The following is a 24,948-nucleotide window of genomic DNA, read 5'->3' on the forward strand; positions in this document are numbered from 1 at the left end:
TGTCCCAGATTTTAGTGGGAACATTTTCAGTTTTTCACCATAGAGTACTATACTAGCTATAGGTTTGTCATAAATAGCTTTTGTTTTGTTGAGATATGTTCCCTCTATACTCACTTTGGTGAAAGTTTTTATCATAAACAAGTGTTGAATTTTATCAAATGCTTTTTCTGCATCTGTTGAGATGATCATGTGATTTTTGTCCTTTCTCTTGATGTTGACTACTACATTGATTGATTTGTGTATCTTGAAACATCCATGTGCTCTGGGGATGAACCCCACTCGATCATGGGGTATGATCTATTTATTTGTTGTTTGATTATTTTTTGCTAATATTTTGTTGAGGATTTTTGCATCTATATTCATCAGTGATATTGGTCTGTAATTTTCTTTTTTGGTAGTGTCTTTGTCTGGTTTTGGTATCAAGGTGATGGTGGCTTCATAGAATGAGTTTGGGAATACTTCCTCCTTTTCAATCTTCTGGAAGAATTTGGGGACTTGAATGAGTTCTTCTTTGTATGTTTGGTAGAATTCCCCAGTGAGCCCATCCAGTTCTGGACTTCTGTTTGCAGGGTTTTTTTTTTTTTTTAATTGTTAATTTGATTTCATTTCTAGTGATCAGTTTGTTCAAATGGTCAATTTCTTCTTGATTCAGTGTTGGTGGACTGTATGTTTACACAAACTTATCCATTGCTTCTAGGTTATCCATTTTATTTCCATATAGTTGTTCATAGTATTCTTATATAATTTTTTGTATTTCTGTGGTACTCTTTAATTTCTCCATTTTCCTTTCTTATTTTGTTTATTTGTGCTATCTCTTTTCTCTTCTTTGTGAGCTTGGCTAGAGGTTTGTCAATTTTGTTTACTCTTTCAAGAAACAAACTTCTTTTGATCGGCCTTTTGTATTGTTTTTTAACCTCTATTTTATTTATTTCCTCCTTCACCCTTTTTATTTCCTTCCTTCTGCTAACTTTTTGTTTTATTTGCTCTTAGTTTCCTAATTCTTTTAGCTTGTATGTTAGATTGTTTATTTGAGATTGTTCTTCTTTTTTGAGAAAAGCCTGTATTGCTATGAATATTCCTCTTAGGACTGCTTTTGCTGCATTACTCAGATTCTGTGTGATTTTATTTTCATTGTTGCTTGTCTCAAATTACTTTTTAATTTCTTCTTTGATTTCATCATCGACCCATTGGTTTTTTAATACCGTGTTGTTTAATCTCCATGCTGTCATTTTTTTCTCCTTTGTTTTTCTATAATTGATTTCTACTTTCATGGCATTGTGGTCAGAAAAGATGCTTGAAATAATTTCTATCTTCTTAAATTTGTTGAGACTTCTTTTTTTCCTGAGTACATGATCTATCCTAGAAAATGTTCCTTGTGCACTTGAAAAGAATGTATATTCTCTCTTGTGGGGGATGTAATGCTCTGAAAATATCAACCAAGTCTAATTGTTCTATTGTATCATTTAATTTCTATTTTGCCTATTTATTTTTGTCTGGAAAGTCTTTCCAGTGTTGTTAATGTGACATTAAAGTCTCCTGCTGTGATTGTATTTCCATCAGTTTCTCCCTTTATATCTGTTAGTATTTCCTTCGTGTATTTAGATGGTCTCTTATTGGGTGTATATATTTTAGTGACTGTATTATCTTCACCTTTTATTGCTCTTTTAACCATTATATAATGTCCTTCTTTATATTTCTTTATGGCCTTTGTTTTAAAGTCTAGTTTGTCTGAAATTAGTATTGCTACTCCTACTTTATTGTCATTTCCATTTGTATGGAATATCTTTTTCCTTCCTCTCACTTTCAATCTATGTGTGTCCTTCTCCCTAAAGTTGTATGCAGCATATTGTAGGTTCTTGTTTTATTACCCAGTCTGCCACTCTATGTCTTTTTGTTGGAGCATTTAGTTCATTGGCATTTACAGTAAATATTGATAGATGTGTGTTTATTGCCTTTTTGAACTTAACTTTGCAGTTGATTTGGTATTTCCTCTTTGTTCATTTTATCCCCTATTTGTGGTTTTATAAATTTTCCTTTGTATTTTCTTGGTTTCTTTTTAGTTTTTGTGACTCTGGTGTAAGCTTTTGGCTTGTGGTTACCCTGTTTTGTATATATATTAATCCATTACTTTATCTGTTTGTTTTAAACAGATAGTAATATAAGCTCAAACCCACCCTACTGAGAACAAATAGTTAAAAAAACAAAAGAAAAATAAAAACTCTATATATTTTTGCTCCCCCTCCCACCCTTAATGATATTGATATCCTATTTTACAATTTCATGTTTGTTCTGTTGTAATTCATGGCAGTTATCACCTTTCCAATATCATTTCCTCCTTTCTGTAGCACCCTGCTTCTTTTCTATTTAGAGTAGATCTTTCAGTATTTCTTTTAGCATAGGCTTAGTGTTGCTAAATTGTTTTAGGTCTTGCTTGTCTGTAACATTCTTTATCTCTCCTTCAATCGTAAATGATAGCCTTGCTGGATAACGTATCCTAGGCTGCATCTATTTTTCATTCAGGACTTGGAATATATCTTGCCACTCCCTCTGGCCTGCAGTGTTTGTGAAGAGAAGTCAACTGAAAGCCTTATTGAGGTTCTCTTATAACTAACTCTTTGCTTTTCTCTTGCTGACTTTAGAATCATTTCTTTATCCTTAACCCTGGCCATCCTGATTATAATATGCCTTGGTGTGTGTCTGTTTGATTTCTTCTTGTTTGGTATCTTTTGTGCTTCCTGTACTTGGATATCTTATTTCCTTTTTAGATTTGGGAAGTTTTCATTCATGATTTCTTCAAATACCTTTTCAAACCCTTTTGCTCTATCTTCTCCTTCTGGGACTCCTATTATGTGTAGATTGGCACACTTTATATTATCCCATAGGTCCCTTATGTTGTTTTCTTTGACTTTTATTTGTTTTACTCTCAGTTGTTCTGATTGGACTATTTCTGTTTTCATGTCGCCTAAGTCAGTTGTTCATTCCTCTGCATTATCTAGACTACATTTTACTGCTTTCCACTCAGCTCTCATTTCAGCAAATGAGTTTTCCAATTCTACTTGGCTCTTCTTTATAGTTTCAATTTCCTTTTTGACATGCTCTCTGTCTTTATTAGCAATCTCTTTTATTCCCTTCAGTACTTTGATCACTTCTTTTTTAAAATCATGATCTAGTAGACTATCAAGGTCTATTTCATTGATCATTCTTTCAGAGCATTTCTATTTTTCTCTTAATTGTGAGTGGTTCCTATGATTCTTCATTTACTTATATCTTTCTGGCACTATGGATTATGGAGTGTCAGTTATCTACTGTGGTCCTGAAGGTGTCTATCTATCTATCTAAAGTGGATGCAAAAATAAAACTTAAAAATAGAAATTTTCAAAAGAAGAAAAACAATTGAAAACAGTATAATCATTAACAAATCAAACAAAAATAAAAATTGAGTTGAGACAAATTTAAAAAAATTTAAAAAAAGATTTTATTTTTTATTTTTTTATCTGTTAAAATGAATTTATTCTTTTTTTAACATTTTTTATTGATTTATAATCATTTTACAATGTGTCAAATTCCAGTGTTCAGCACAATTTTTCAGTCATTCATGGACATATACACACTCATTGTCACATTTTTTTCTCTGTGAGTTATCATAACATTTTGTGTATATTTCCCTGTGCTATACAGTGTAATCTTGTTTATCTATTCTACAATTTTGAAATCCCAGGCTATCCCTTCCCACCCTCCACCCCCCAGTAACCACAAGTCTGTATTCTCTGTCTGTGAGTCTATTTCTGTCCTGTATTTGGAACCCTCCTACACTGCTGGTGGGAATGCAGTTTGGTGCAGCCACTATGGAAAACAGTGTGGAGATTCCTCAAAAGACTAGGAACAGACTTACCATATGACCCAGGAATCCCACTCCTGGGCTTGTATCCAGAAGGAAATCTACTTCAGGATGACACCTGCACCCCAATGTTCATAGCAGCACTATTTACAATAGCCAAAACATGGAAACAGCCTAAATGTCCATCAGGAGGTGACTGGATAAAGAAGTGGTGGTATATTTATACAATGGAATACTACTCAGCCATAAAAACCGACAACATAATGCCATTTGCAGCAACATGGATGCTCCTGGAGAATGTCATTCTAAGTGAAGTAAGCCAGAAAGAGAAAGAAAAATACCATATGAGATCACTCATATGTGTAATCTAAAAAACAAAAACAAAAACAAACAAATAAAAAAAGATTTTAAAATGGAGTATAATCAATAACAGAAGAAAACAAAGAGAAATAGAAATCAAATTGAGACAGATTTTAAAAAATTTAAAAGAAGAAAAAATGTTTGAAAACAAAGTATAATTGATAACAGAACAAAACAAAGAGAAATAAAAATCTTATTGAGACAAATTAAAAATAATTAATATAAATATTTTAAAAGAAAATTTAAAAATGATTAAAAATAGAAACATTAAACTTTTTTAAATGGAAGATTAAAAAAAAGGAAGATAAAAGAAAAAAAAAGTAGATGTGTTCCCATGGAGACTGTACACTCTTAATAATTGTGTGAAAATTTCCTTCTTAATTATGACTGTTTTCCAAGTCTTCCTTTAGTGCCTTTTGCTTGTTGTCCCTTTGACTGGGGTGTGGCCAGTGTTCTGGTGGCCAGAACCTGCCCTGGCTATTGAACATGGCCTCCTTTTTGTTCTGTGGTTGTCACTGCTCCTGCCCTCTCCCTGCTGTACAAACTCTACTCACTGGTTCCAGAGGTCCTCTGTCATGCCCCCGATCTGTGCTGCTCCAACTGCTGTTAGGTGGGTGTGTTGCATCCCCTCTTTATGCCCCAGTTTGGAGCCAAGCTCCTGCATATAGTTGGGCGGGTCACTCCTCAGTTCAGTGCCGCTCCCTGTGTCACATCAGGTCCATGCTCCATAGGCGGGCTTGGAGAAAATGGCCACACCAGCCCTAGCCCCTGCTCTGTGCCAGACTTCTGCTCCTTGTTCATTTGTTTTAGAGGAAAGAGTTCTCAGAGGCAACAGGACAGAATATTTCCCTCTGCCTGTGGCTGTAAAGAAATCCCAGTCCCACCTATGTGGTTGTGTAGCCCCTAGGTATGGATTCAGGTTTCAACTTCACCTCTGCCTGGGAGCTGCACACTGGAGAATTTGGTTGCTGTGTCTGAGCCCCACCTATCTTCTCCCAAGAAGCATCAGTAATGGTGTGGTGGGTCTTTGGAGACAAAGGCTAAGGCACCCTTCTCCCCAGGGCACACCAGCAGTGTTGCTTTGCTTTATTTATTTATTTTTTGTATTTTATGGGGGACATAGGCTGTTCTGGTCTATATACCCTCCCATCAATAGTGCACAGCACAGTTCAGTCCCCTAAGGTTGCCTCTGTATAGTCAGCCCGAGTCCTCAGGCTATTCAGGTGGCTCAGGCAACCTGTTCCATCCCACCCCTGCCTGTTTGCATCTAGGCCTGGGGGTTGTGGGGACCCTTTGTGCCCATTTAACTTAGTTCTGTCAGTCAAGGGCTATTCCATAAAGATCTGAGCCTTGGAGGTTCCCCCTACTTCCCTCTATCCTCTCCCTGGAGAGGGGTAGACACAGTGAATGAGCACTGTCACTTCTTTGCTTCTCCCTCCCTGTGAGACTGGTCCTGCACTATTTTCCTTTTTTTCCCTTCATTTTTCTTTTCTCTTACCAGATTAATAGCATATTTTATCTTTTGAAGAAGGCCATGTTCTGTCAAAGTTCCGCAGGTGTTCTGATTGGATGGGTGGGTCCATGGGTGTCACTATTAATGTATTCTTGGGGAGGGTGAGCTATGAGCATCCTTCTACTCTGTTGTCTTGGACCTTCTGATTCTATTTTTTTTTATTTAATCTGATCTCCTCTAGAATCCCTTTACTGAATTTTTATTTTAGTTATTATTTTCTTAGTTCTATGATTTCTATTTGGTACTCTTTTTATGTTTTCTATCTCTTTGTTGAACTTCTCACTTTGTTCTTGCATATGTCTCCTGACCTTAGTGAGCATTTATAGAGCCATTATTTTGAGTCCTTTGTCAGATAAATCACATCTTTATTCTAGTAGGGTCAGTTTCTAGTTTTTTATCTTGTCCTATTATTTGGAATATATTTCCCTGTTTATTCACTTTTACTAATTCCTTGTGTTGGTTTCTGCACATTGAAAACACAGCAACTTTTCCCAGTTTTCACTGACTGGCTTCATGTAGGAGATGAAACTCATCAATCATCCTGACCAGAGATTCTCAGGGTTTCAAAACTTTGTGTTTATCCAAACTGTTCTTTGTTTTAGTGGCCTTCAGGCAATTGGCATATGTCTAGTCTAGTCAGTGACCCAAAGGTGAGTGAAATACCTGCACACTGGTACAGGATCCTGGAGGAGTACTAATTTCTTGTTCCATCAGCTCCCTGACACAGGTTAACTGTAAGCCTGATCTTCAGGCAACATCTGGGAAATTCATGACATCGTATAAGAGACCTATTCCCTTTCAACTGGGAACTGGAATCCAAGTGGTTTTGCCTACTCACTCTGTGCTGAACCAGAAGGAACAGCCACTGGGAGTGCTTGTGCATCCATTTAAAACAGTTTCTTTATTCTTTGCAGTCCCAGGGGACATATAATTCTTGACCCTCATCAGCTCCAGAGCTAGCTAATTTAGGAGCCAATCACTTGTGTGGCAGCTATAAAAGTTGAGGTGCTAGATATGTGGACAAATTGTTTCCAGGGAGATCTTGGAGAATTGGTTTTGTTGCTGTCATGAGCCTGGGGAGAGAAGGTGATGGAATTGCCTCCTGCCCACATAAGCTCTCAGGGAATTAACTATTACCTGCTCTGTCAGTCTCAGATGACAGCTAATTGGAAGTATGACCTTTGCATACAGGTTGAAAAAGTATGCATTTGAACTACTTCAGGGAGAAACTGAGAGCTGTACATTTTTGTCAGGCTCCTCTCTACTAAGTCCAAAGTTATAGCCATAGGAAGTGCTCATGCATCCATTTAAATCTTCATTTTTGTCTTCTATAGTATCAGTGGAAATAAGAATGCTGAGCTTCATGAGATCTCATAATCTAGATGATTTGGGAGCCAGTGTATAGGGTGGCAGCCATAAAAGCTGAAAGTGTGAACAAGCCTTCCATGAACTAGCTGGAGTTTTGGTATTATCATTGTATTGATCCAGAGGGAGATACTTTAGAAGTTCCCATAAGCTCTTTCAGGATCCCAGAAGAGCATTGTCAGTTTCCAGATGCATAGTGATTAGAAGTCTGATCTCAGGTAGCAGCTAAGAAAGTATGCAGTCAAACTTCTTCCAGGGAGAACCTAGAATCTGGGAATTTTTGCCTGCTCCCTCTGTGCTGAGCCCAGGGGAAAGTTGCAGGATGTGCTCTTGCATTGGTTTAAAAGCACTACTTTGTTTTCTGTGCTCCTGAGTGACTCATAAATGCTGAACCTTGTTGTCCCTCAGATACAGGGTATATGGGAGCAAGTAACTTGGGCTGCAGCTGTAAAAATTAAGGTTCTGAAGGGTCTAAACCCTTCACTTTTCATAGAGAAACTTGAAGTTGGAGGTTTCCTCCCAATTATAACAGTACCATGGTTGGGGTTTATGGTGAAATTGTGTGTTAGCTTTTCCTACCCATTTGTATGTAGGTATTTTCACACAGTGTGTCATAATCTTTCAATTAGTTCCTGGGTTTCTGTCAAAGGGAATTAATCCATGTGCAGATGTTTATTCAGTGCATCTGTGAGAAGAGATAAGTCAGGAGCCTCCTATTCTGCCAACTAGCTGACATTTCCTCACTTATGTTAAAAGTAAGTGGACTAAATTTTTCAGTCAAAAGAAATAAGGTGGCTGAATGGATAAAAAAATAATTTAACTGTCTTCTGTCTACAAGAAACTCACTTTAAGAATGTACAGAGACTGAAAGTGAAGGGATGAAAAAAATATATTCAATTCAAATAGTAACCAAAAGAAAGCAAGTGTGTCCATACCTATATCTGAGAAGGTAGACTTTAAATAAAAAACTGTCACAAGAGATCATGAAGTTTAAATAATGATAAAAAGGTCCATTTATTAGGAATATATAACAATTATAATTATAAAAGTATCCAACATCAGAATACCTTAATAAGTAAAGAAAATATTAGCAGAACTAAGGAAAAAATAAATGACAATTTGATTTAGATCAAAGGACACAGGTATGTTGAAAATGAAATAATGGAATATTATTCCATAAAATAATATCTGAAAGACAGTAGGGACAGTTATAAGAATATCAGACAAAATAGACTTTAAGTAAAAAAGTCTTGCAAAAGACAAGAACATTATATGTTGATGAAAGTGTCAATTCACCAAGAAAATGTAACAATTATGGAGATATATGTACCAAACCACAGAGCTCCCAAACATATGGAGAAATCATTGACAATATTATCAGGAAAAATAGTTCTACAATAATAGTATGAGACTTCAACATATCATATTAAGTTATGGATAGAAAAGCAAGACAGAAGAACAATTAGGAAATAGAGGACTTGAAGAACACCATAAACCAATTAGACCTAACAGACATATATAGAGCTCTTGACAACTCTCAACACCCAACAACAGCCTGCTATATCCACTTTATACAACATTCTACTGGAAATTCTAGATATAACAACTTGGCAAGAAAAATAAATAAAAGACATCCAAATTGGAAAGGAAGAAATAACATTTTCTTTGTTACCAGTTCACATGATCTTATATGTGAAAAACCTAAGGAAACTACAGAAAAAGAACTTAGAGTTAATAAACTAGTTTAGCAATGTTCCAGAATACAAAATCAACACAAAATTTTACCTCTCTGTCAATAAATATGAACAATCATAAAAGTAAATTAAGGAAACAATTAAGTTTGTAATAGTATTTAAAGAATAAAATGCTTAGGAAAATTTTAACAAAGGATGTTAGAAACTTGTAAAACAAAAACAAAAACAAACAAACAAAAACAAAGTGTAAATACAGGACAGAAATAGACTCACAGACAGAGAATACAGACTTGTGGTTACCAGGGGGGTGGAGGGTGGGAAGGGATAGACTGGGATTTCAAAATTGTAGAATAGATAAACAAGATTACACTGTATAGCACAGGGAAATATACACAAAATGTTATGATAACTCACAGAGAAAAAAATGTGACAATGAGTGTATATATGTCGATGAATGACTGAAAAATTGTGCTGAACACTGGAATTTGACACAACATTGAAAATGATTATAAATCAATAAAAAATGTTAAAAAAAAAAAAACCCCTACAAACTATTCTGGAAAAAAAGCACTAAAATAAATGGAAAGACTTCTCATCTTAATGTGCTAGAATAATTAATTTTTTGCATGACAATACTTAATTAAATACAATATAGGAATTCAGTGCAATCCCTATCAATATATCTACAGTGTCTTCACACAAATAAAAAAAAATCTCAATCTAAGAATTTTATGTAATGTAAAGGAACCTCAGGTAGACAAAACAACCTCGCAAAAGAATAATAATTTTGTTGGACTCATAATTTCTGATTTCAAATCATACTACAAAACTACAGTAATAAAAACAATATAGTATTGGCATAAGGACAGATATACAGACTAATGAAATAAAAGAGAGCCCCAAAATAATCCATCATATATACGGTCAATTAACTTTCAACAAGGATGTCAATACCATTCAATGGGGAAAGAAGAGTCTTATAAACAAACATATTGGGAAAACTAAATATCAACATTCAACAGAATTAAATTTTATCTTTTACTTTCATCATGTACAAAAATTAACTCAAAATAGATCAAGTAGCTAAATGTTAGAACTTAAACTCCAGAACTGCTAGAAGAAAATTTAGGGTAAAATCTTCATGATATTGGGCTTGGCAAAGATTTCTTGGACATGACACCAAAGCGCAAGTAACAAAAGAATTAAAAAACAGATTGAATTTTATCAAAGTTAAAAACCTCTGTGCATTAAAAATCACCATGAAGAAAGTGAATAATTACCTGTAGAATGAAAGAAGCTATTTGCAAGTCAGATATCTGATAAGGGCTTATTATTTGGGATGTATAAGGAACTCTTACAACCCTACAACAAATAATCAAACAACCCAATTCATAAATGGAAAACTTACTTGAATAGACAGTTCTCCAAAGAAGATACACAAATACCTCCAAAACACATAAAAAGATACTAAATATCATTAATCAAATGTGGTAAAACTAGAGCCCTGATGCATTGCTACTGTGCGTATAACACAGCACAGCCATTGAGGAAAATTTATTGTGGTTTCTCAAAAAGTTAAACATAGAATTACTATATGAACCAGGATTTCCATTTCCATTTTTACATCCCAAAGTATTAAAAATAGAAACTCAAATATAGTCCTGCACAACAATGTTCATAGCAGCATTATTTACAATAGTCAAAATGTGTAAATAACACAAATATCCATCAGCAGATAAATGGATAAAAGTATAGTATATACATTGTTTGGAACACTATTAAGTATTAAAAAGAAATTCTTTTACATATGCCAACATGAACCTTAAGGCTGTTATTCTATATTAAATAAGCCAGTTACAAAGAAACAAATAATGTATGATTCTACTTATATGAGGTACCTATGGTAGTCAGATTCAAAGGGGAAAGTGGTAGAATAGTGATTGCCAGGAACTGGGAGGGGAGAATGGGAAGTTCCATTTTAATGGGTACAGAGTTTCTTCCTGGGATGATTAAAAATCTTTTCAAGATGTGTAGTGGTAATAGTTGCAGAACAATGCAAATGTACTTAATTCCATTAAAAAATACACTTAAAATTGTTAAAATGGGAAATAGTTCATATAAGTTACTGCAATAAAAATGTAGAGTGAAATAGTATTCATGGAATGCTGCCATTTGAGTGGAAAAAATAATAATACATACTTTAAAAATAAATAACTTGCAAAAACATGACCATTATAAAATCATTATAAAGCATTCATAAAATATATTTTAAAAAGATAATAAAAATTATAAGTAATTCCCCAGTAAGAAATAATCACTCAATTAGTGATATTGAGCATTTTTTCATGTGTCTTTTGATCATTTGTATGTCTTCCTTGAAGAATTGCTTGTTTAGGTCTTCTGCCCATTTTTGGATTGGGTTGTTTATTTTTTTCTTATTGAGTTATATGAGCTGCTTATATATTCTGGAGATCAAGCCTTTGTCGGTTTCCTTTGCAAAAATTTTCTCCCATTCCGTTGGTTGTCTTCTTGTTTTACTTCTGGTTTCCTTTGCTGTACAGAAGCTTGTAAGTTTCATTAGGTCCCATTTGTTTATTCTTGCTTTTATTTCTTCTCGGAGAAAATTTTTGAAATATATGTCAGATAATGTTTTGCCTATGTTTTCCTCTAGGAGGTTTATTGTATCTTGTCTTATGTTTAAGTCTTTGATCCATTTTGAGTTGATTTTTGTGTATGGTGTAAGGGAGTGTTCTAGCTTCATTGTTTTACATGCTGCTGTCCAGTTTTCCCAACACCATTTGATGAAAAGACTGTCTGTATTCCATTGTATATTCTTGCCTCCTTTGTCGATGATTAGTTGACCAAAAGTTTGTGGGTTCATTTCTGGGCTCTCTATTGTGTTCCATTGGTCTATATGTCTGTTTTGGTACCAATACCATGCTGTCTTGATGACTGTAGCTCTATAGTACTGTCTGAAGTCTGGGAGAGTTATTCCTCCAGCCTCTTTCTTTCTCTTCAGTAATGCTTTGGCAATTCTAGGTCTTTGATGGCTCCATATAAATTTTATTATGATTTGTTCTAGTTCTGTGAAATATGTCCTGGGTAATTTGATAGGGATTGCATTAAATCTGTAGATTTCCCTGGATAGTGTGACCATTTTAACAATATTGATTCTTCCAATCCAAGAGCATGGAATATCTTTCCATTTTTTAAAGTCTTCTTTAATTTCCTTCATCAATGGTTTATAGTTTTCTGTGTATAATTCCTTCACCTCCTTTGTTAGACTTATTCCCAGATATTTTATTACTTTGAGAGATAAATGCAAATCAAAACTACAATGAGGTATCACCTCACACCAGTCAGAATGGCCATCATTCAAAAATCCACAAATGACAAATGCTGGAGAGTCTGTGGAGAAAGGGGAACCCTCCTAAACTGCTGGTGGGACTGCAGTTTGGTGCAGCCACTGTGGAAAACAGTATGGAGATTCCTCAAAAAACTAGGAATAGACTTACCATATGATCCAAGAATCCCACTCCAGGGCTTATATCCAGAAAGAACCCTACTTCAGTATGACACCTGCACCGCAATGTTCATAGCAGCATTATTTACAATAGCCAAGACATGGAAACAGCCTAAATGTCCATCAACAGGTGACTGGATAAAGAAGAATTGGTATATTTATACAATGGAATACTACTCAGCCATAAAAACTGACAACATAACGCCATTTGCAGCAACATGGATGCTCCTGGAGAATGTCATTCTAAGCGAAGTAAGCCAGAAAGAGAAAGAAAAATACCATATGAGATCGCTCATATGTGGAATCTAAAAAACAAAAACAAAGAAACAAACAAAAACAAAGCATAAATACAGGACAGAAATAGTCTCTTAGACAGAGAATACAGACTTGTGGTTGCCAGGGTGGTGGAGGGTGGGAAGGGATAGACTGTGTTTTCAAAATTGTAGAATAGATAAACAAGATTACACTGTGTAGCACAGGGAAATATACACAAAATGTTATGATAACTCACAGAGAAAAAAATGTGACTATGATTGTGTATATGTCCATGAATGACTGAAACATTGTACTGAACACTGGAATTTGACACAACATTGTAAAATGATTATAAATCAATAAAAAATGTTAAAAAAAAGAAATAATCACTCAAAATGTTGATATATATCCTTTTAGAATTTTTTAATATATTTACACATACATGCAAGCTTATGCTATGGAGGCAGGATTATAAATTTTAAATCTACATATTATCATTTTTCCATGTCAATGTGTAAAGATCCATATCATGATTTTAAAGAGACCATAATATTCCATTGAATGGATATGGTATATTTATTCAACCTGTCCCTCACATTTTAATAACAGCTTTAATAAAATATGTTCCAAAAATAGTATTTTAAAGTGTACAATTCTGTGGTTTTGGCTATATTTACAGATTGTTCACCCACAGCCACAATTGCAGAACATTTTCTTCACCCCCAAAAGAACCCTCATTCCCATGAGTGATCGCTTCCCATTTTTACCTAACCATCCCCAACACTAGGCAACCAATAAGCTATTTTCTGTCTGTATAGATTACCCTATTATGGACAATTCATATAAGTGAAATCGTAAATATGTGATCTTTTGTAACTGGCTTTTTTAACTTAACATACTATTTCCAAGATTTATCTATGTTGTAATATATATCAGCACCTTATTCCTTTTTATGGTTGAATAATACTTGATTATTTTATTTAAAAAATCTATTCATCAATGGAAGGATATTCAATTTGCTTCTATTTTTATCTATTTTTTATATTCTGCTATTAAACATTCATGCAAAATTTTTGTGTTCATGTTTTGAATTTTCTTGAGTACATACTAGAAGTGGAATTTCTGGCTCATATGGTAACTCTATGTGTAACTTTTTTAGAAACTGCCAAGCTGTTTTCCAAAGACTGCAACATTGTACATTTCCACCAGAAGTATATGAGCATTCCTATTTCTCCACAATATCACTTTTTATTATCTCACCTTTTGATTATAGCCACCTTAGTGGATATGAAGGGTATAGCACTGTGGGCTTGATTTGAATTTTCCTGGTGCCTAAAGATATTGAGCTATTTCCATGTATTTATTGTTTATTTATATATCTACTTTGGAGAAATGTCTATTATGATGCTTGCCCTTTGTAAGTTAGGTTTTGGTCTTTTTATTATTAAACATAATAGTACCTTACATACTCTAGATGTAAGTTCCATATCAGATATATGATTTGCAACAGTTTCTCTCATTCTGTGAGATATCTTTTTATTTTCTTGATGGTGCCTTTTGAAGAATTTTTTTCAAATTTTCATTATTCTAGTTTAACTATTTCTTCTTTAGTTGAGTGTGTTTCCTGTTTCATATCTAAGAAACAATTACCTAATCTGAGGTCACAGATGTTGAGACACCTAAGTTATTTCCTAACAGTTTTATAGTTTTTGCTATTACAGCTAGGTATTTGATGCATTTATTTATTTTTAAACGGTATACAGTAAGGGTTCAACTTCATTCTTTTGCATGTGGTTACATAATTGGCATAGTCTTTGTATTGGCACCCTTGTTAAAAATCAACTAACTGTAAATGTGAGGATTTCTAGACTCTCAGTTCTATTCCATTAATTTATGTTTAGCTTTTACCAGTAAAACACAGTCTTGATTACCACTGTTTTCCAGTAAATGTTAAAATCTGGAAGTGTTTGTTCTCCAACATTGTCTTCTTTTTCAAGTTTACTTTGGTAATTCTTGGTTCCTTGCATTTCTATAAGAATTTTAGTATCAGCTTTAGATTTCTGCAATTAAATTGATATGGATTGCCTTAAATCAATAGGTGAATTTTAGAAACATTACCATCTTAGCAAAATCATCTTTCAACCCATGAACATGGGATGTTTTCCCCATTTATTCTATTTATTTAGTGATTTTGTTTCAAAAGTGTTTTGTAGTTTTCAAAGTACAAGTATTGCATAGCTTTTATGAAAGTTATTCTTAAATATTCTATTCACTGTGATCCAATTGTAATGGAATAATTTTCTTAAATTCATTTTTGGTTTCTTCATTGATAGTGTTAAAAATACAGTTTATTTTTATATATAGTTCTTGGATCCTGAAATCTTCCTTAAACATTCATCAGTTCTAATGCATTTTGTTTGATTTCTTAGAATTTTTATATAAAGATCATGTCATCTGCAAAAAGAGATGGTTTTGCTTTTTCCCTGTCCAATCTGGATGATCTTATTTTTCATTTTCTTGTACAACTACCCTGACTAGAACTTCCAGTACAACGTCTAACAGAAGTGACAAGAAGCAAAGCCTTAATCTTTCACCATTAAGTTTACTATATCAGCTTTGGTTTTTCATAGATAGTTTTTATCATGTTGAGGAAATTCCTTTTGGGGCTGTTTATTAAGCTCTTTTTCAAGAAGGAGGTGTTGAATTTGGTCAAATGTTTTTTTCCTGCATATATTGAAATGGTTGTGTGATTTTTGGCTTTTATTTTATTCATGTGGTGTATTATATCAGTGGTTGTTTATGTTAAGTCAAATTGCATTTCCAGGATAAATTCCACTTGGTAATGATGTATATATTTTTATATTGCTGGATTTAGTTTGCTAGTATTTTGTTGAAAATTTTTGCATCTATATACATAAAAGTGATTGGTTTGTAGTTTTCTTCTGATGTCTTTGTTAGATTTGGTATGAGGGTAATATTGACCTCATAGAATAATCTGGATAGTGTTTCTCCCATCCAAGTACTAACCAGGCCCGATGCTGCTTAGCTTCTGAGGTCAGACAAAATTGGGCGCATTCAGGGTGGTATGGCCGTAGACTGGATAGTGTTTCTTTCTCTTCTATAATTTGGAAAACTTCATGAAGAGTTAATCTTAATTCTTATTCAACTGTTTGGTAGAGTTTGCCAGTGTATCCATCTGATCCTTTCTTTGCTTTGAGGGAATATTTCTGATTACTAACCTGATCCCTATATTTATTATAGATTTCCTTAAATTGTCAGTTTCTTCTTGAGTGACTTTCAATATTTCGTGTCTTCCAATTTGACAATTTTTTAATATATGTCATTAATTTTCTAGCATATAGGAAATTAAAATTTCTACTCCAGTGAAAATATGATTTTAAAAAGTGAAACAGCCTTATTACTGATATGGAGAAAGTTTGAATGATCTGGATTGACCAAACTAGCCACAATATTTCCTTTAGCCAAAGCCTAATCTTATTTACAAAACAGATACAGGCCTTAATTTTCTTCAATTCTATGAAGGGTGAGAAAGGTGAAGAAGCTAGAGAAGAAAAATTTGAACCTAGAAGTGGTCTGTTCAAGAGGTTTAAGAAGCCATGTCCATAACATGAAGTATAAGGTGAAGAAGTAAGTGGTGATGTAGAAGCTGCATCAAGTTACCCAGATCTAGCTAAGATAATAAAGAAGGCTACTACACTGAACAACATATTTTTAATGTAGATGAAATAGCCTTATATTAGAAGAAGATGCCATACAAACCTCAGCTAGAGAGTAAAAGTCAATACTTGGCTTCAAAGCTTCAAAGGAAAGGCTGACTCTTTTGTTAGGGACTAATGCAAGTGGTAAATTTAAGATGAAGCCAGTGCTCATCTACCATTCCAAAAATCCTAGGGCTCTAAGATTTATGCTAAATCTACTCTACCTGTGCCTTCCAATGGGAAAACAAAACTTGGATGACAGCACATCTGTTTATAATATGGTTTACTATTTTTTTATTATTTTAATTGAGGTATAGTTGATTTAAATGTTGTGTTAGTTTCTGTTGTGCAGCATAGTGATTCAGAAATATATATATTTATTTCTATAAATAAATAAATAAATAAATAAATAAATATTTATTTATTTATTTATTTATTTATTTATTTATTTATTTATTATAGGTTGTTACAAGATATTGAATATAGGTCTGTGCGCTATAAAATAGGACCTTGTTTATTATCCATTTTGTTTATAGTAGTTTGTAATCCCAAACTCCTAATTTATCCCTCTCACCTCCTTTCCCCTTTGGTAACCATAAGTTTGATATCTATATCTGTTAGTGTGTTTCTGTTTTGTAGATAATTTCCTTTGTAAAATTTTTATATTCCACGTATAAGTGATATATTAAGTTTCTCTTTCTCTATCTCACTTAATTTAGCATGATAATATCTAGGTCCATCCATGTTGCTGCAAATGGCATAATTTCACTGTTTTTTAAGTGGCTTATTATGATTCCATCACATATATTCCATCTTTATCCAATCATCTATCAATGGAAATTTAGGATGATTCTATATCTTGGCTATTGCAAATAGTGCGGATATGAACAGTAGGGTGCATGTATTTTTCCCATTAGAATTTTTCCTGGATATACAACAAGGCTTGGGATTCTTGGATCATGCTAACTTTAATTTTTGATTTTTAAGGAATTTTCATACTGTTTTCCACAGTGGCTGCACCAATTTACATTCCCACCAACAGTGTAGGAGGGTTTCCTTTTCCTCACACCCTCTCCAGCATTTATCATTGGTAGACTTTTCAGTGATGGCCATTCTGAACAGTGTGAGGTGATAACTCATTGTAGTTTTGATATGTATTTCTCTGATAATTAATGATATTGAGCATCTTTTCATGTGTTTATTGGCCATCTGTATGTCTTCTTTGAAGAAACGTCTACTTAGGTCTTCTGCCCATTTTTTTGTTGTTGTTATTTTTGCTGTTATTTAGTTGTATGAGATGTTTGCATATTCTGGAGAGTAAGCTCTTGTTAGTTGCATGATTTAGAAATATTGTATTCCAGTCCATGGTTGTCTTTTCATTTTGTTTATGACTTCCTTTCCTGTGCAAAAACTTATAAATTTAATTAGGTCCCATTTGTTTATTTTTGCTTTTATTTATACTGTTTTGGGGACCTAGGGAAAACTCACTATGATTTATGTCAAAGAATGTTTTGCCTATGTTCTGCTGTAGAAAATGTATGGTGTCCTGTCTTATGTTTCAGTCTTTATGCCATTTTGAGTTACCTTTTGCGCATGGTATGAAGGACTGATCTAATTTCAGATTTATATGTGGCTGTCTGGCTTTCCCAACACCACTTATTGAAGAGAATGTCGTTTCCCCAGTGTATATTCTTGCCTCCTTTGTTGAAGATTAATTGACCATGTGTGGATTTATTTCTGAGCTCTCTATTTTGTTCCATTCATCCATGTCTGTTTTTGTGCCAATTCCATGTTGTTTTAACTACTGTAGCTTTGTAGTACTGTCCAAAGTTTGGGAGGGTTACGCTTCTAGGTTTGTTCTTTTTTCCCTCACATTGCTTTGGAAATTCTGGGGTTGTTTTTGCAATTCTATATAAGTTTTAGGGTTGTTCTAGTTTTGTGAAAAATGTCCAAGGTAACTTGACAGAGATTACATTAAATCTGTACATTGCTTTGGGTAGTATGGCCACTTTAGCAACATTAATTCTTCCATTCCAAGAGCATAGGATTTCTTTCAAATTCTCTAAATCATCTTGAATTTCCTTTAACAATATTTTATCTTTCAGCATATAAGTATTTCACCTCCTTGGTCAGGTTTTTTCCTAAGTACTATTTGATGCACTTTTAAAGGGGATTTTTAACATTTTACTTTTCTAGTATGTCATGGCAGTGCGAAAAAATGCAACAGATTACTGTATGTTAATCTTGTACCCTGCTACCTTGATTAATTTATCAGTTCTAGTAGTTTTATTGTGGTATCTTTAGGGTTTTATATATATGGTATCATGTCATCCACATATAGTGACAATTTTACCTCTTCCTTTCCAATTTGGATTTCTTTTTTTTTAAATTTTTTACTGATTTATAATCATTTTACAATGCTGTACCAAATTCCAGTGTAGAGCAAAACTTTTCAGTTATACATGAACATATATATATTCATTGTCACATTTTTTTCTCCGTGGGCTACCATAAGATTTTGTATATATTTCACTGTGCTACGCATTATAAACTTCTTTATCTATTCTACAATTTTGAAATCTCAGTCTATCCCTTCCCACCCTTGGCCCCCTTGGCAACCACAAGATTGTATTCTATATCTATGAGTCTATTCCTGTTTTGTATTTATGTTTTGTTTTTTGTTTGTTTTTGTTTTGTTTTGTTGTTTATTTTAGATTCCACATATGAGAAATCTCATACGGAATTTTTCTTTCTTTTTATGGCTTACTTCATTTAGAATGACATTATCCAGGAGCTGTTTACATGTCTTGGCTATTGTAAACAGTGCTTCTATGAAAATTGGGGTGCAGGTGTCATCCTGAAGTAAGGTTCCTTCTGGATATATGCCCAGGAGTGGGATACCTGGGTCATGTGAGAAGTCTATTCCTAGTCTTTTGAGGAATCTCCATACTGTTTTCCACAGTGGCTGTACAAAACTGCATTCCCACTAGCAGTGTATGAGGGTTCCCTTTTCTCCACAGCCTCTCCAGCATTTGTCATTTGTGGATTTTTGAATGATGGCCATTCTGACGGGTGTGAGGTGATACCCCATTTTAGTTTTGATTTGCATTTCTCTAGTAATTGGTGATACTGAGCATTTTTTCATGTGCTTATTGATCATTTGTGTGTCTTCCTTGGAGAATTGCTTGTTTAGGTCTTTTGCCGATGATTGGATTGGAATGGATTTGGTTGTTTCTTATTAAGTCTTATGAGCTGCTTATATATATTCTGGAGATCAAGCCTTTGTCAGTTTCATTTGCAAAAATTTTCTCTAATTCCATATGTTGTCTTTTTGTTTTACTTACGGTTTCCTTGCTGTGCAGAAGCTTGTAAGTTTCATTAGGTCCCATTTGTTTATTCTTGCTTTTATTTCTAATGCTTTAGTAGACTGTTATAAGACAACATTTTTGAGATGTATGTCAGATAATGTTTTGCGTATATTTTCTTCCAGGAGGTTTATTGTATCTTGTCTTATGTTTAAGTCTTTGATCCATTTTGAGTTTATGTTTGTTATGGTGTAAGAGAGTGTTCTAGCTTCATTGCTTTACATGCTACTGTCCAGCTTTCCCAACACTATTTGCTGAAGAGACTGTCTTTATTACATTGCATATTCTTGCCTCCTTTGTCGAAGATTAGTTGACCAAAAGTTTGTGGGTTCATTTCTGGGCTCTCTATTCTGTTCCATTGGTCCATATGTCGGTTTGTGTAACAATACCATGCTGTCTTGATGACTGTAGCTCTATAGCATTGTCTGAAGTCTGGGAGAGTTATTCCTCCAGCCTCTTTCTTTCTCTTCAGTAATGCTTCGGCAATTCTAGGTCTTTGATGGTTCCATATAAATTTTATTATGATTTGTTCTAGTTCTGTGAAATATGTCCTGGGTAATTGGATAGGGATTGCATTAAATCTGTAGATTGCCTTGGGCACTGTGACCATTTTAACCATATTGATTCTTCCAATCCAAGAGCATGGGATATCATTCCATTTTTTTAAGTCTTCTTTAATTTCCTTCATCAATGGTTTATAGTTTTCTGTATATAATATTTCACCTCCTTGGTTAGAGTTATTCCTAGGTATTTTATTTTTTGGGGTGCTATTTTAAAGGGGATTGTTTCTCTACTTTCTTTTTCTGTTGATTCATCATTAGTGTAAAGAAATGCAACTGATTTTTGAACGTTAATCTTGTAACCTGCTACCTTGCTGAATTTTTCGATCAGCTCTAGTAGTTTTTGTGTGGACCTTTTAGGGTTTTCTGTGTATAGTAACATGTCGTCAGCATACAGTGACACTTTAAACCTCTTCTTTTCCAATTTGGATCCCTTTTATTTCTCTCTCTTGCCTGCTTGCTATGGCTAGGACTTCCAAGACTATTTAGAATAGGAGTGGTGACAGTGGGAAGCCTTGTCTTGTCCCAGATTTTAGTGGGAAGCTTTGAGTTTTTCACCATTGTGTACTATGCTGGCTGTAGGTTTGTCATATATAGCTTTTATTATGTTGAGATATGTTCCATCTATACCCACTTAGGTGAGAGTTTTTGTCATAAATGGGTGTTGAATTTTATCAAATGCTTTTTCTGCATGTATTGAGATGATCATGTGGTTTTTGTCATTTTTCTTGTTGATGTGATATATTACATTGATTGATTTGTGTATGTTGAACCACCCTTGTGTCCCTGAGATGAACCCCACTTGGTCATGATGTATAATCTTTTTTATCTGTTGTTGGATTCTATTTGCTAATATTTTGGTTAGGATTTTGGCATCTATGTTCATCAGTGATATTGTCCTATAATTCTCTTTTTTGGTAGTGTCTTTGCCTGGCTTTGGTATCAGGGTGCTGGTGGCTTCATAGAATGAGTTTGGGAGTACTCCCTTATTTTCAATCTTCTGGAAGAGTTTGAAAAGGACTGGTATGGATTTTTCTTTGTATGTTTTGTAGAATTCCCTGGTGAAGCCGTCCAGTCCTGGAATTTTATTTGTGGGGAGGTTTTTTTTTTTTTTTGCTATTTTGATTTCATTTCTAGTGATTTGTTTGTTCAAGTGGTCAGTTTCCTCTTGATTCAGTCTTGGTGGACAGTATGTTTCCAGAAACTTGCCCATCACCTCTAGGTTATCCAGTTTGGTTCCATATTGTTTTTCATAATATTCTTGTATGATATTCTGTATTTCTAATTTATTTTTTGTAATTTCTCGATTTTCGTTTCTTATTTTGCTAATTTGTTTTCTTTTTTCTTCTTTGTGAGTTTGGCCAGAGGTTTCTCGAATTTATTTACTTTTTCAAAAAACCAGCTTTTGGTTTGATTGACTTTTTATATGGATTTTTTAATCTCTTTTTTATGTATTTCCTTCCTAGTCTTTATAATTTCCTTCCTTCTGCTGCCTTTTGGGTTTTTTTGTTCTTCTTCTAGCTCTCTAAGCTGGTAGGTTAAATTGTTTATTTGAGATTGTTCTTCTTTTTTGAAGAAGGCCTGTATCGCTATAAACTTCCCTCTTAGCACTGCCTTTGCTGTGTCCCATCATTTTGTGTGTTTGTGCTTTCATTTTCATTTGTCTCAAGGGAATTTTGAATTTCAGCTTTGATTTCCTCATTGACCCATTGGCTTTTTAATATCATATTGTCCAATCTCCAAGCTTTCCTTTTGTTCTCCTTTGTTTCTCTGTTGTTGATTTCTAGTTTCATGGCATTGTGGTCAGTAAAGATGCTTGAGATAATTTCTATCTTCTTAAAATTGTTGAGGTTTCTTTTGTGCCCAAGTACATGGTCAATCCTGGAAAATGTTCCATGTGCACTTGAAAAGAATGTATATCCTATTTTTGAGGGGTGTAATGCTCTGAAAATATCCACCAAATCTAATTTTTCTATTGTATTATTTAACTTCTCTGTTGCCGTATGTATGTTCTGTCTGGAAGCTCTTTCTAGTGTTGTTAATTCAGTGTTAAAATCTCCAACTATAATTGTATTCCCATCAATTTCCCTTTTTACCTCTGTTAGTAATTGTTTTATGTACTTAGGTGCTCCTATTTTGGGTGCATATAAAAGTGTGTAATATCCTCATCTTGTATCACTCCTCTAATCATTATGAAATGTCTTTCTTTATCTTTCTTTATGGCCTTTGTTTAAAGTGTTTTCTGTCTGAAATTGGTACTGCAGCACCTGCTTTTTTGGCTTTTCCATTTGCATGGAATATCCTTTCCCATCCATTCACTCTCAATCTATATGTGTCCTTCTCCCTTAAGTGGGTCTGTTGTATGCAGCATATTGAAGGTTCTTGCTTTATTATCCAGTCTGCCACTCTATGTCTTTTGACTGGAGCATTTAGTCCATTAACATTTACAGTAATTAATGATAGATGTGTGTTTATTGCCATTTTGAACTTATCTTTGCAATTGAATTGGTATTTCTTCTTTGTTCTTTTCTTCTTCCTTCTGTGGTATAGTAATTTTCCTTTGTATTATCATGGATTTTATTTAGATTGTGTGACTCTCTTGTAAGTTTTTGGCTTGTGGTTACCCTTTTTTGTTAGTCTGTTAGCCCATTATTATAACTGTTTTTATTAAACTGATAGTAACATGATCTCAAACCCATCCTACAGAGAACAAAAGATTTAAAAAAGAAAGAAAAAATTCTATATTTTTCCACCTCCCTCTCCCACTCTCAATGATCTGTATGTCTTCTTTTATAATTTCGTGTTTATTTTATTTGTAATTCATGTGTTATCACCTTTCCACTTGTGAGTTTCTCATTTCTGTAGCATCCTGCTGCTTTTCTATTCAGAGTTGACCTTTCAGTATTTCATTTAGTATGGGTTTAGTGTTGCAAAACACTTGTAGTTTTTCTTTTCTGTGAATTTCTTTATGTCTCCTTCTATCCTAAAGGATAGCCTTGCTGGATAAAGCATTCTAGGCTGCATCTTTTTTTCATTCAGGACTTTGTATATATCTTGCCACTCCCTTCTGGCCTGTAGTGTTTGTGTAGAGAAATCAGCTGAGAGCCTTATGGGGGTTCCCTTGTGACTCACTCTTTGCTTTTCTCTTGCTGCCTTTTGAATCATTTCTTTACACTTGACTCTGGCCATCTTGATTATAATATGTCTTGACTTGGGTCTATTTGAGTTCTTCCTGTTTGGGACCCTCTGAGCTTCCTGTACTTGGATATCTGATTCCTTCTTTAAGTTTGGGAAGTTTTCAGTCATGATATCTTCCAATACCTTTTCAATCCCCTTTGATCTTTCTTCCCCTTCTAGGACCCCTGTTATGAGAAGACTGGCATGCTTTATATTATCCCATATATCACTTATGCTATTTTCATTTGTTTTTATTTGTTTATCTTGTAGCTGTTCTGATTGGGTGCTTTCTGTTTTCCTGTCTTCTATGTCACTAATTCATTCCTCTGCATTATCTAGTCAGTTTGCACAGCCTTTAGATCTGTTCTCATCTCAGCCAATGAGTTTACCAATTCTGCTTTGCTCTTCTTTCTACCTTCAATTTCATTTTTGACATATTTTATATCTCTAAACACTATCTCTTTTAGTTCCTTCAGTACTTTGATCACTCCTTTTTTGAAATCTTGATCTAGTAGGCTATCGATGTCTATTTCATTGATAGTTCTTTCAGGGGATTTCTCTTGTCCTTTTAATTGGGAATGGTTTCTCTGCTTCTTCATCTTGCTCATACCTCTCTGGCACTGTGGTTTATGGAGTATCAGTTATATATTGTGGTCCTTAAGGAGTTTATTTATTTGTCTATCTAATGCCTATGTAGGAATAACACTTAAAAAAAGAGAGAAAGAGAAGGATAATTTTAAAAGAAGGGAGAAAAAAGTTTTGAAAACTGTGTAATGAATAATAGAAGAGCAAGTTGAAGTAGAATAACAATCGGGTGGAGATGTCTTTTAAAAACCTTTTAAAAAGGAGAAAAGAGGGAAAAACTGTATTTGAAACCTGTGTATAATCAATAACAGGACATCAAAACCAAAAAATAAAAATGAAACGATGTGGATTTTTAAAAATAATAATAAAAATATTTTTTAAAAATTTAAAATGGATTAAAACTGGGATTATATATAATTGTTTAAGAAGTAAATATTAAAAGGAGAATAGAAAATAGAACAGGTAAAAGCATCTTTAAAAAAAAAGAAAAAAAAATTGGGTGGTGTTCTCCTGGAGACTGTGTGCTCTTTATGTGAGGTCTTTCTGTCTTTGACCTGTTTTGGAAGCTCAGCTTGCTGTTTCCAGAGGCCCTCTCTAGGCGCCTTCATCTGTGCTGCTCCCAGTGCCTGTCAGCAAGCAGATCGCGCGCCGTCCCATCACTGGGTCAGGTGCAGCTTTCCTTTGCTGTGGGTGGGTGGGTCACTGCCCCTTCCGATGCTGCAGTCAGATGTTGCAGAGTGGCCAGGTAGGAAGGCGGGTTGCACCCCCTCCCAGCACCGCGGTCAGGGGCTGTTTTCCTCCTGGAAAGGCACGGTGCCACCCACCGTCTCCAGGTGCCAGTTGCTACACAGCTCTGTGCCACTGCACCTTCCATGGCGGACTAGGGGAAGACTGAGAAACAGCCCCATCCCTGCTCCTGGCCAAAACCCAGATCCTTGTTTGTCTTGGTGGAGCAAGTTCTCTGAGGGACCAGTCCGGAAGGATCCTATGTGCC

Source organism: Camelus dromedarius, chromosome X, assembly GCF_036321535.1.
Source record: "Camelus dromedarius isolate mCamDro1 chromosome X, mCamDro1.pat, whole genome shotgun sequence".
NCBI lineage: Eukaryota > Metazoa > Chordata > Mammalia > Artiodactyla > Camelidae > Camelus > Camelus dromedarius.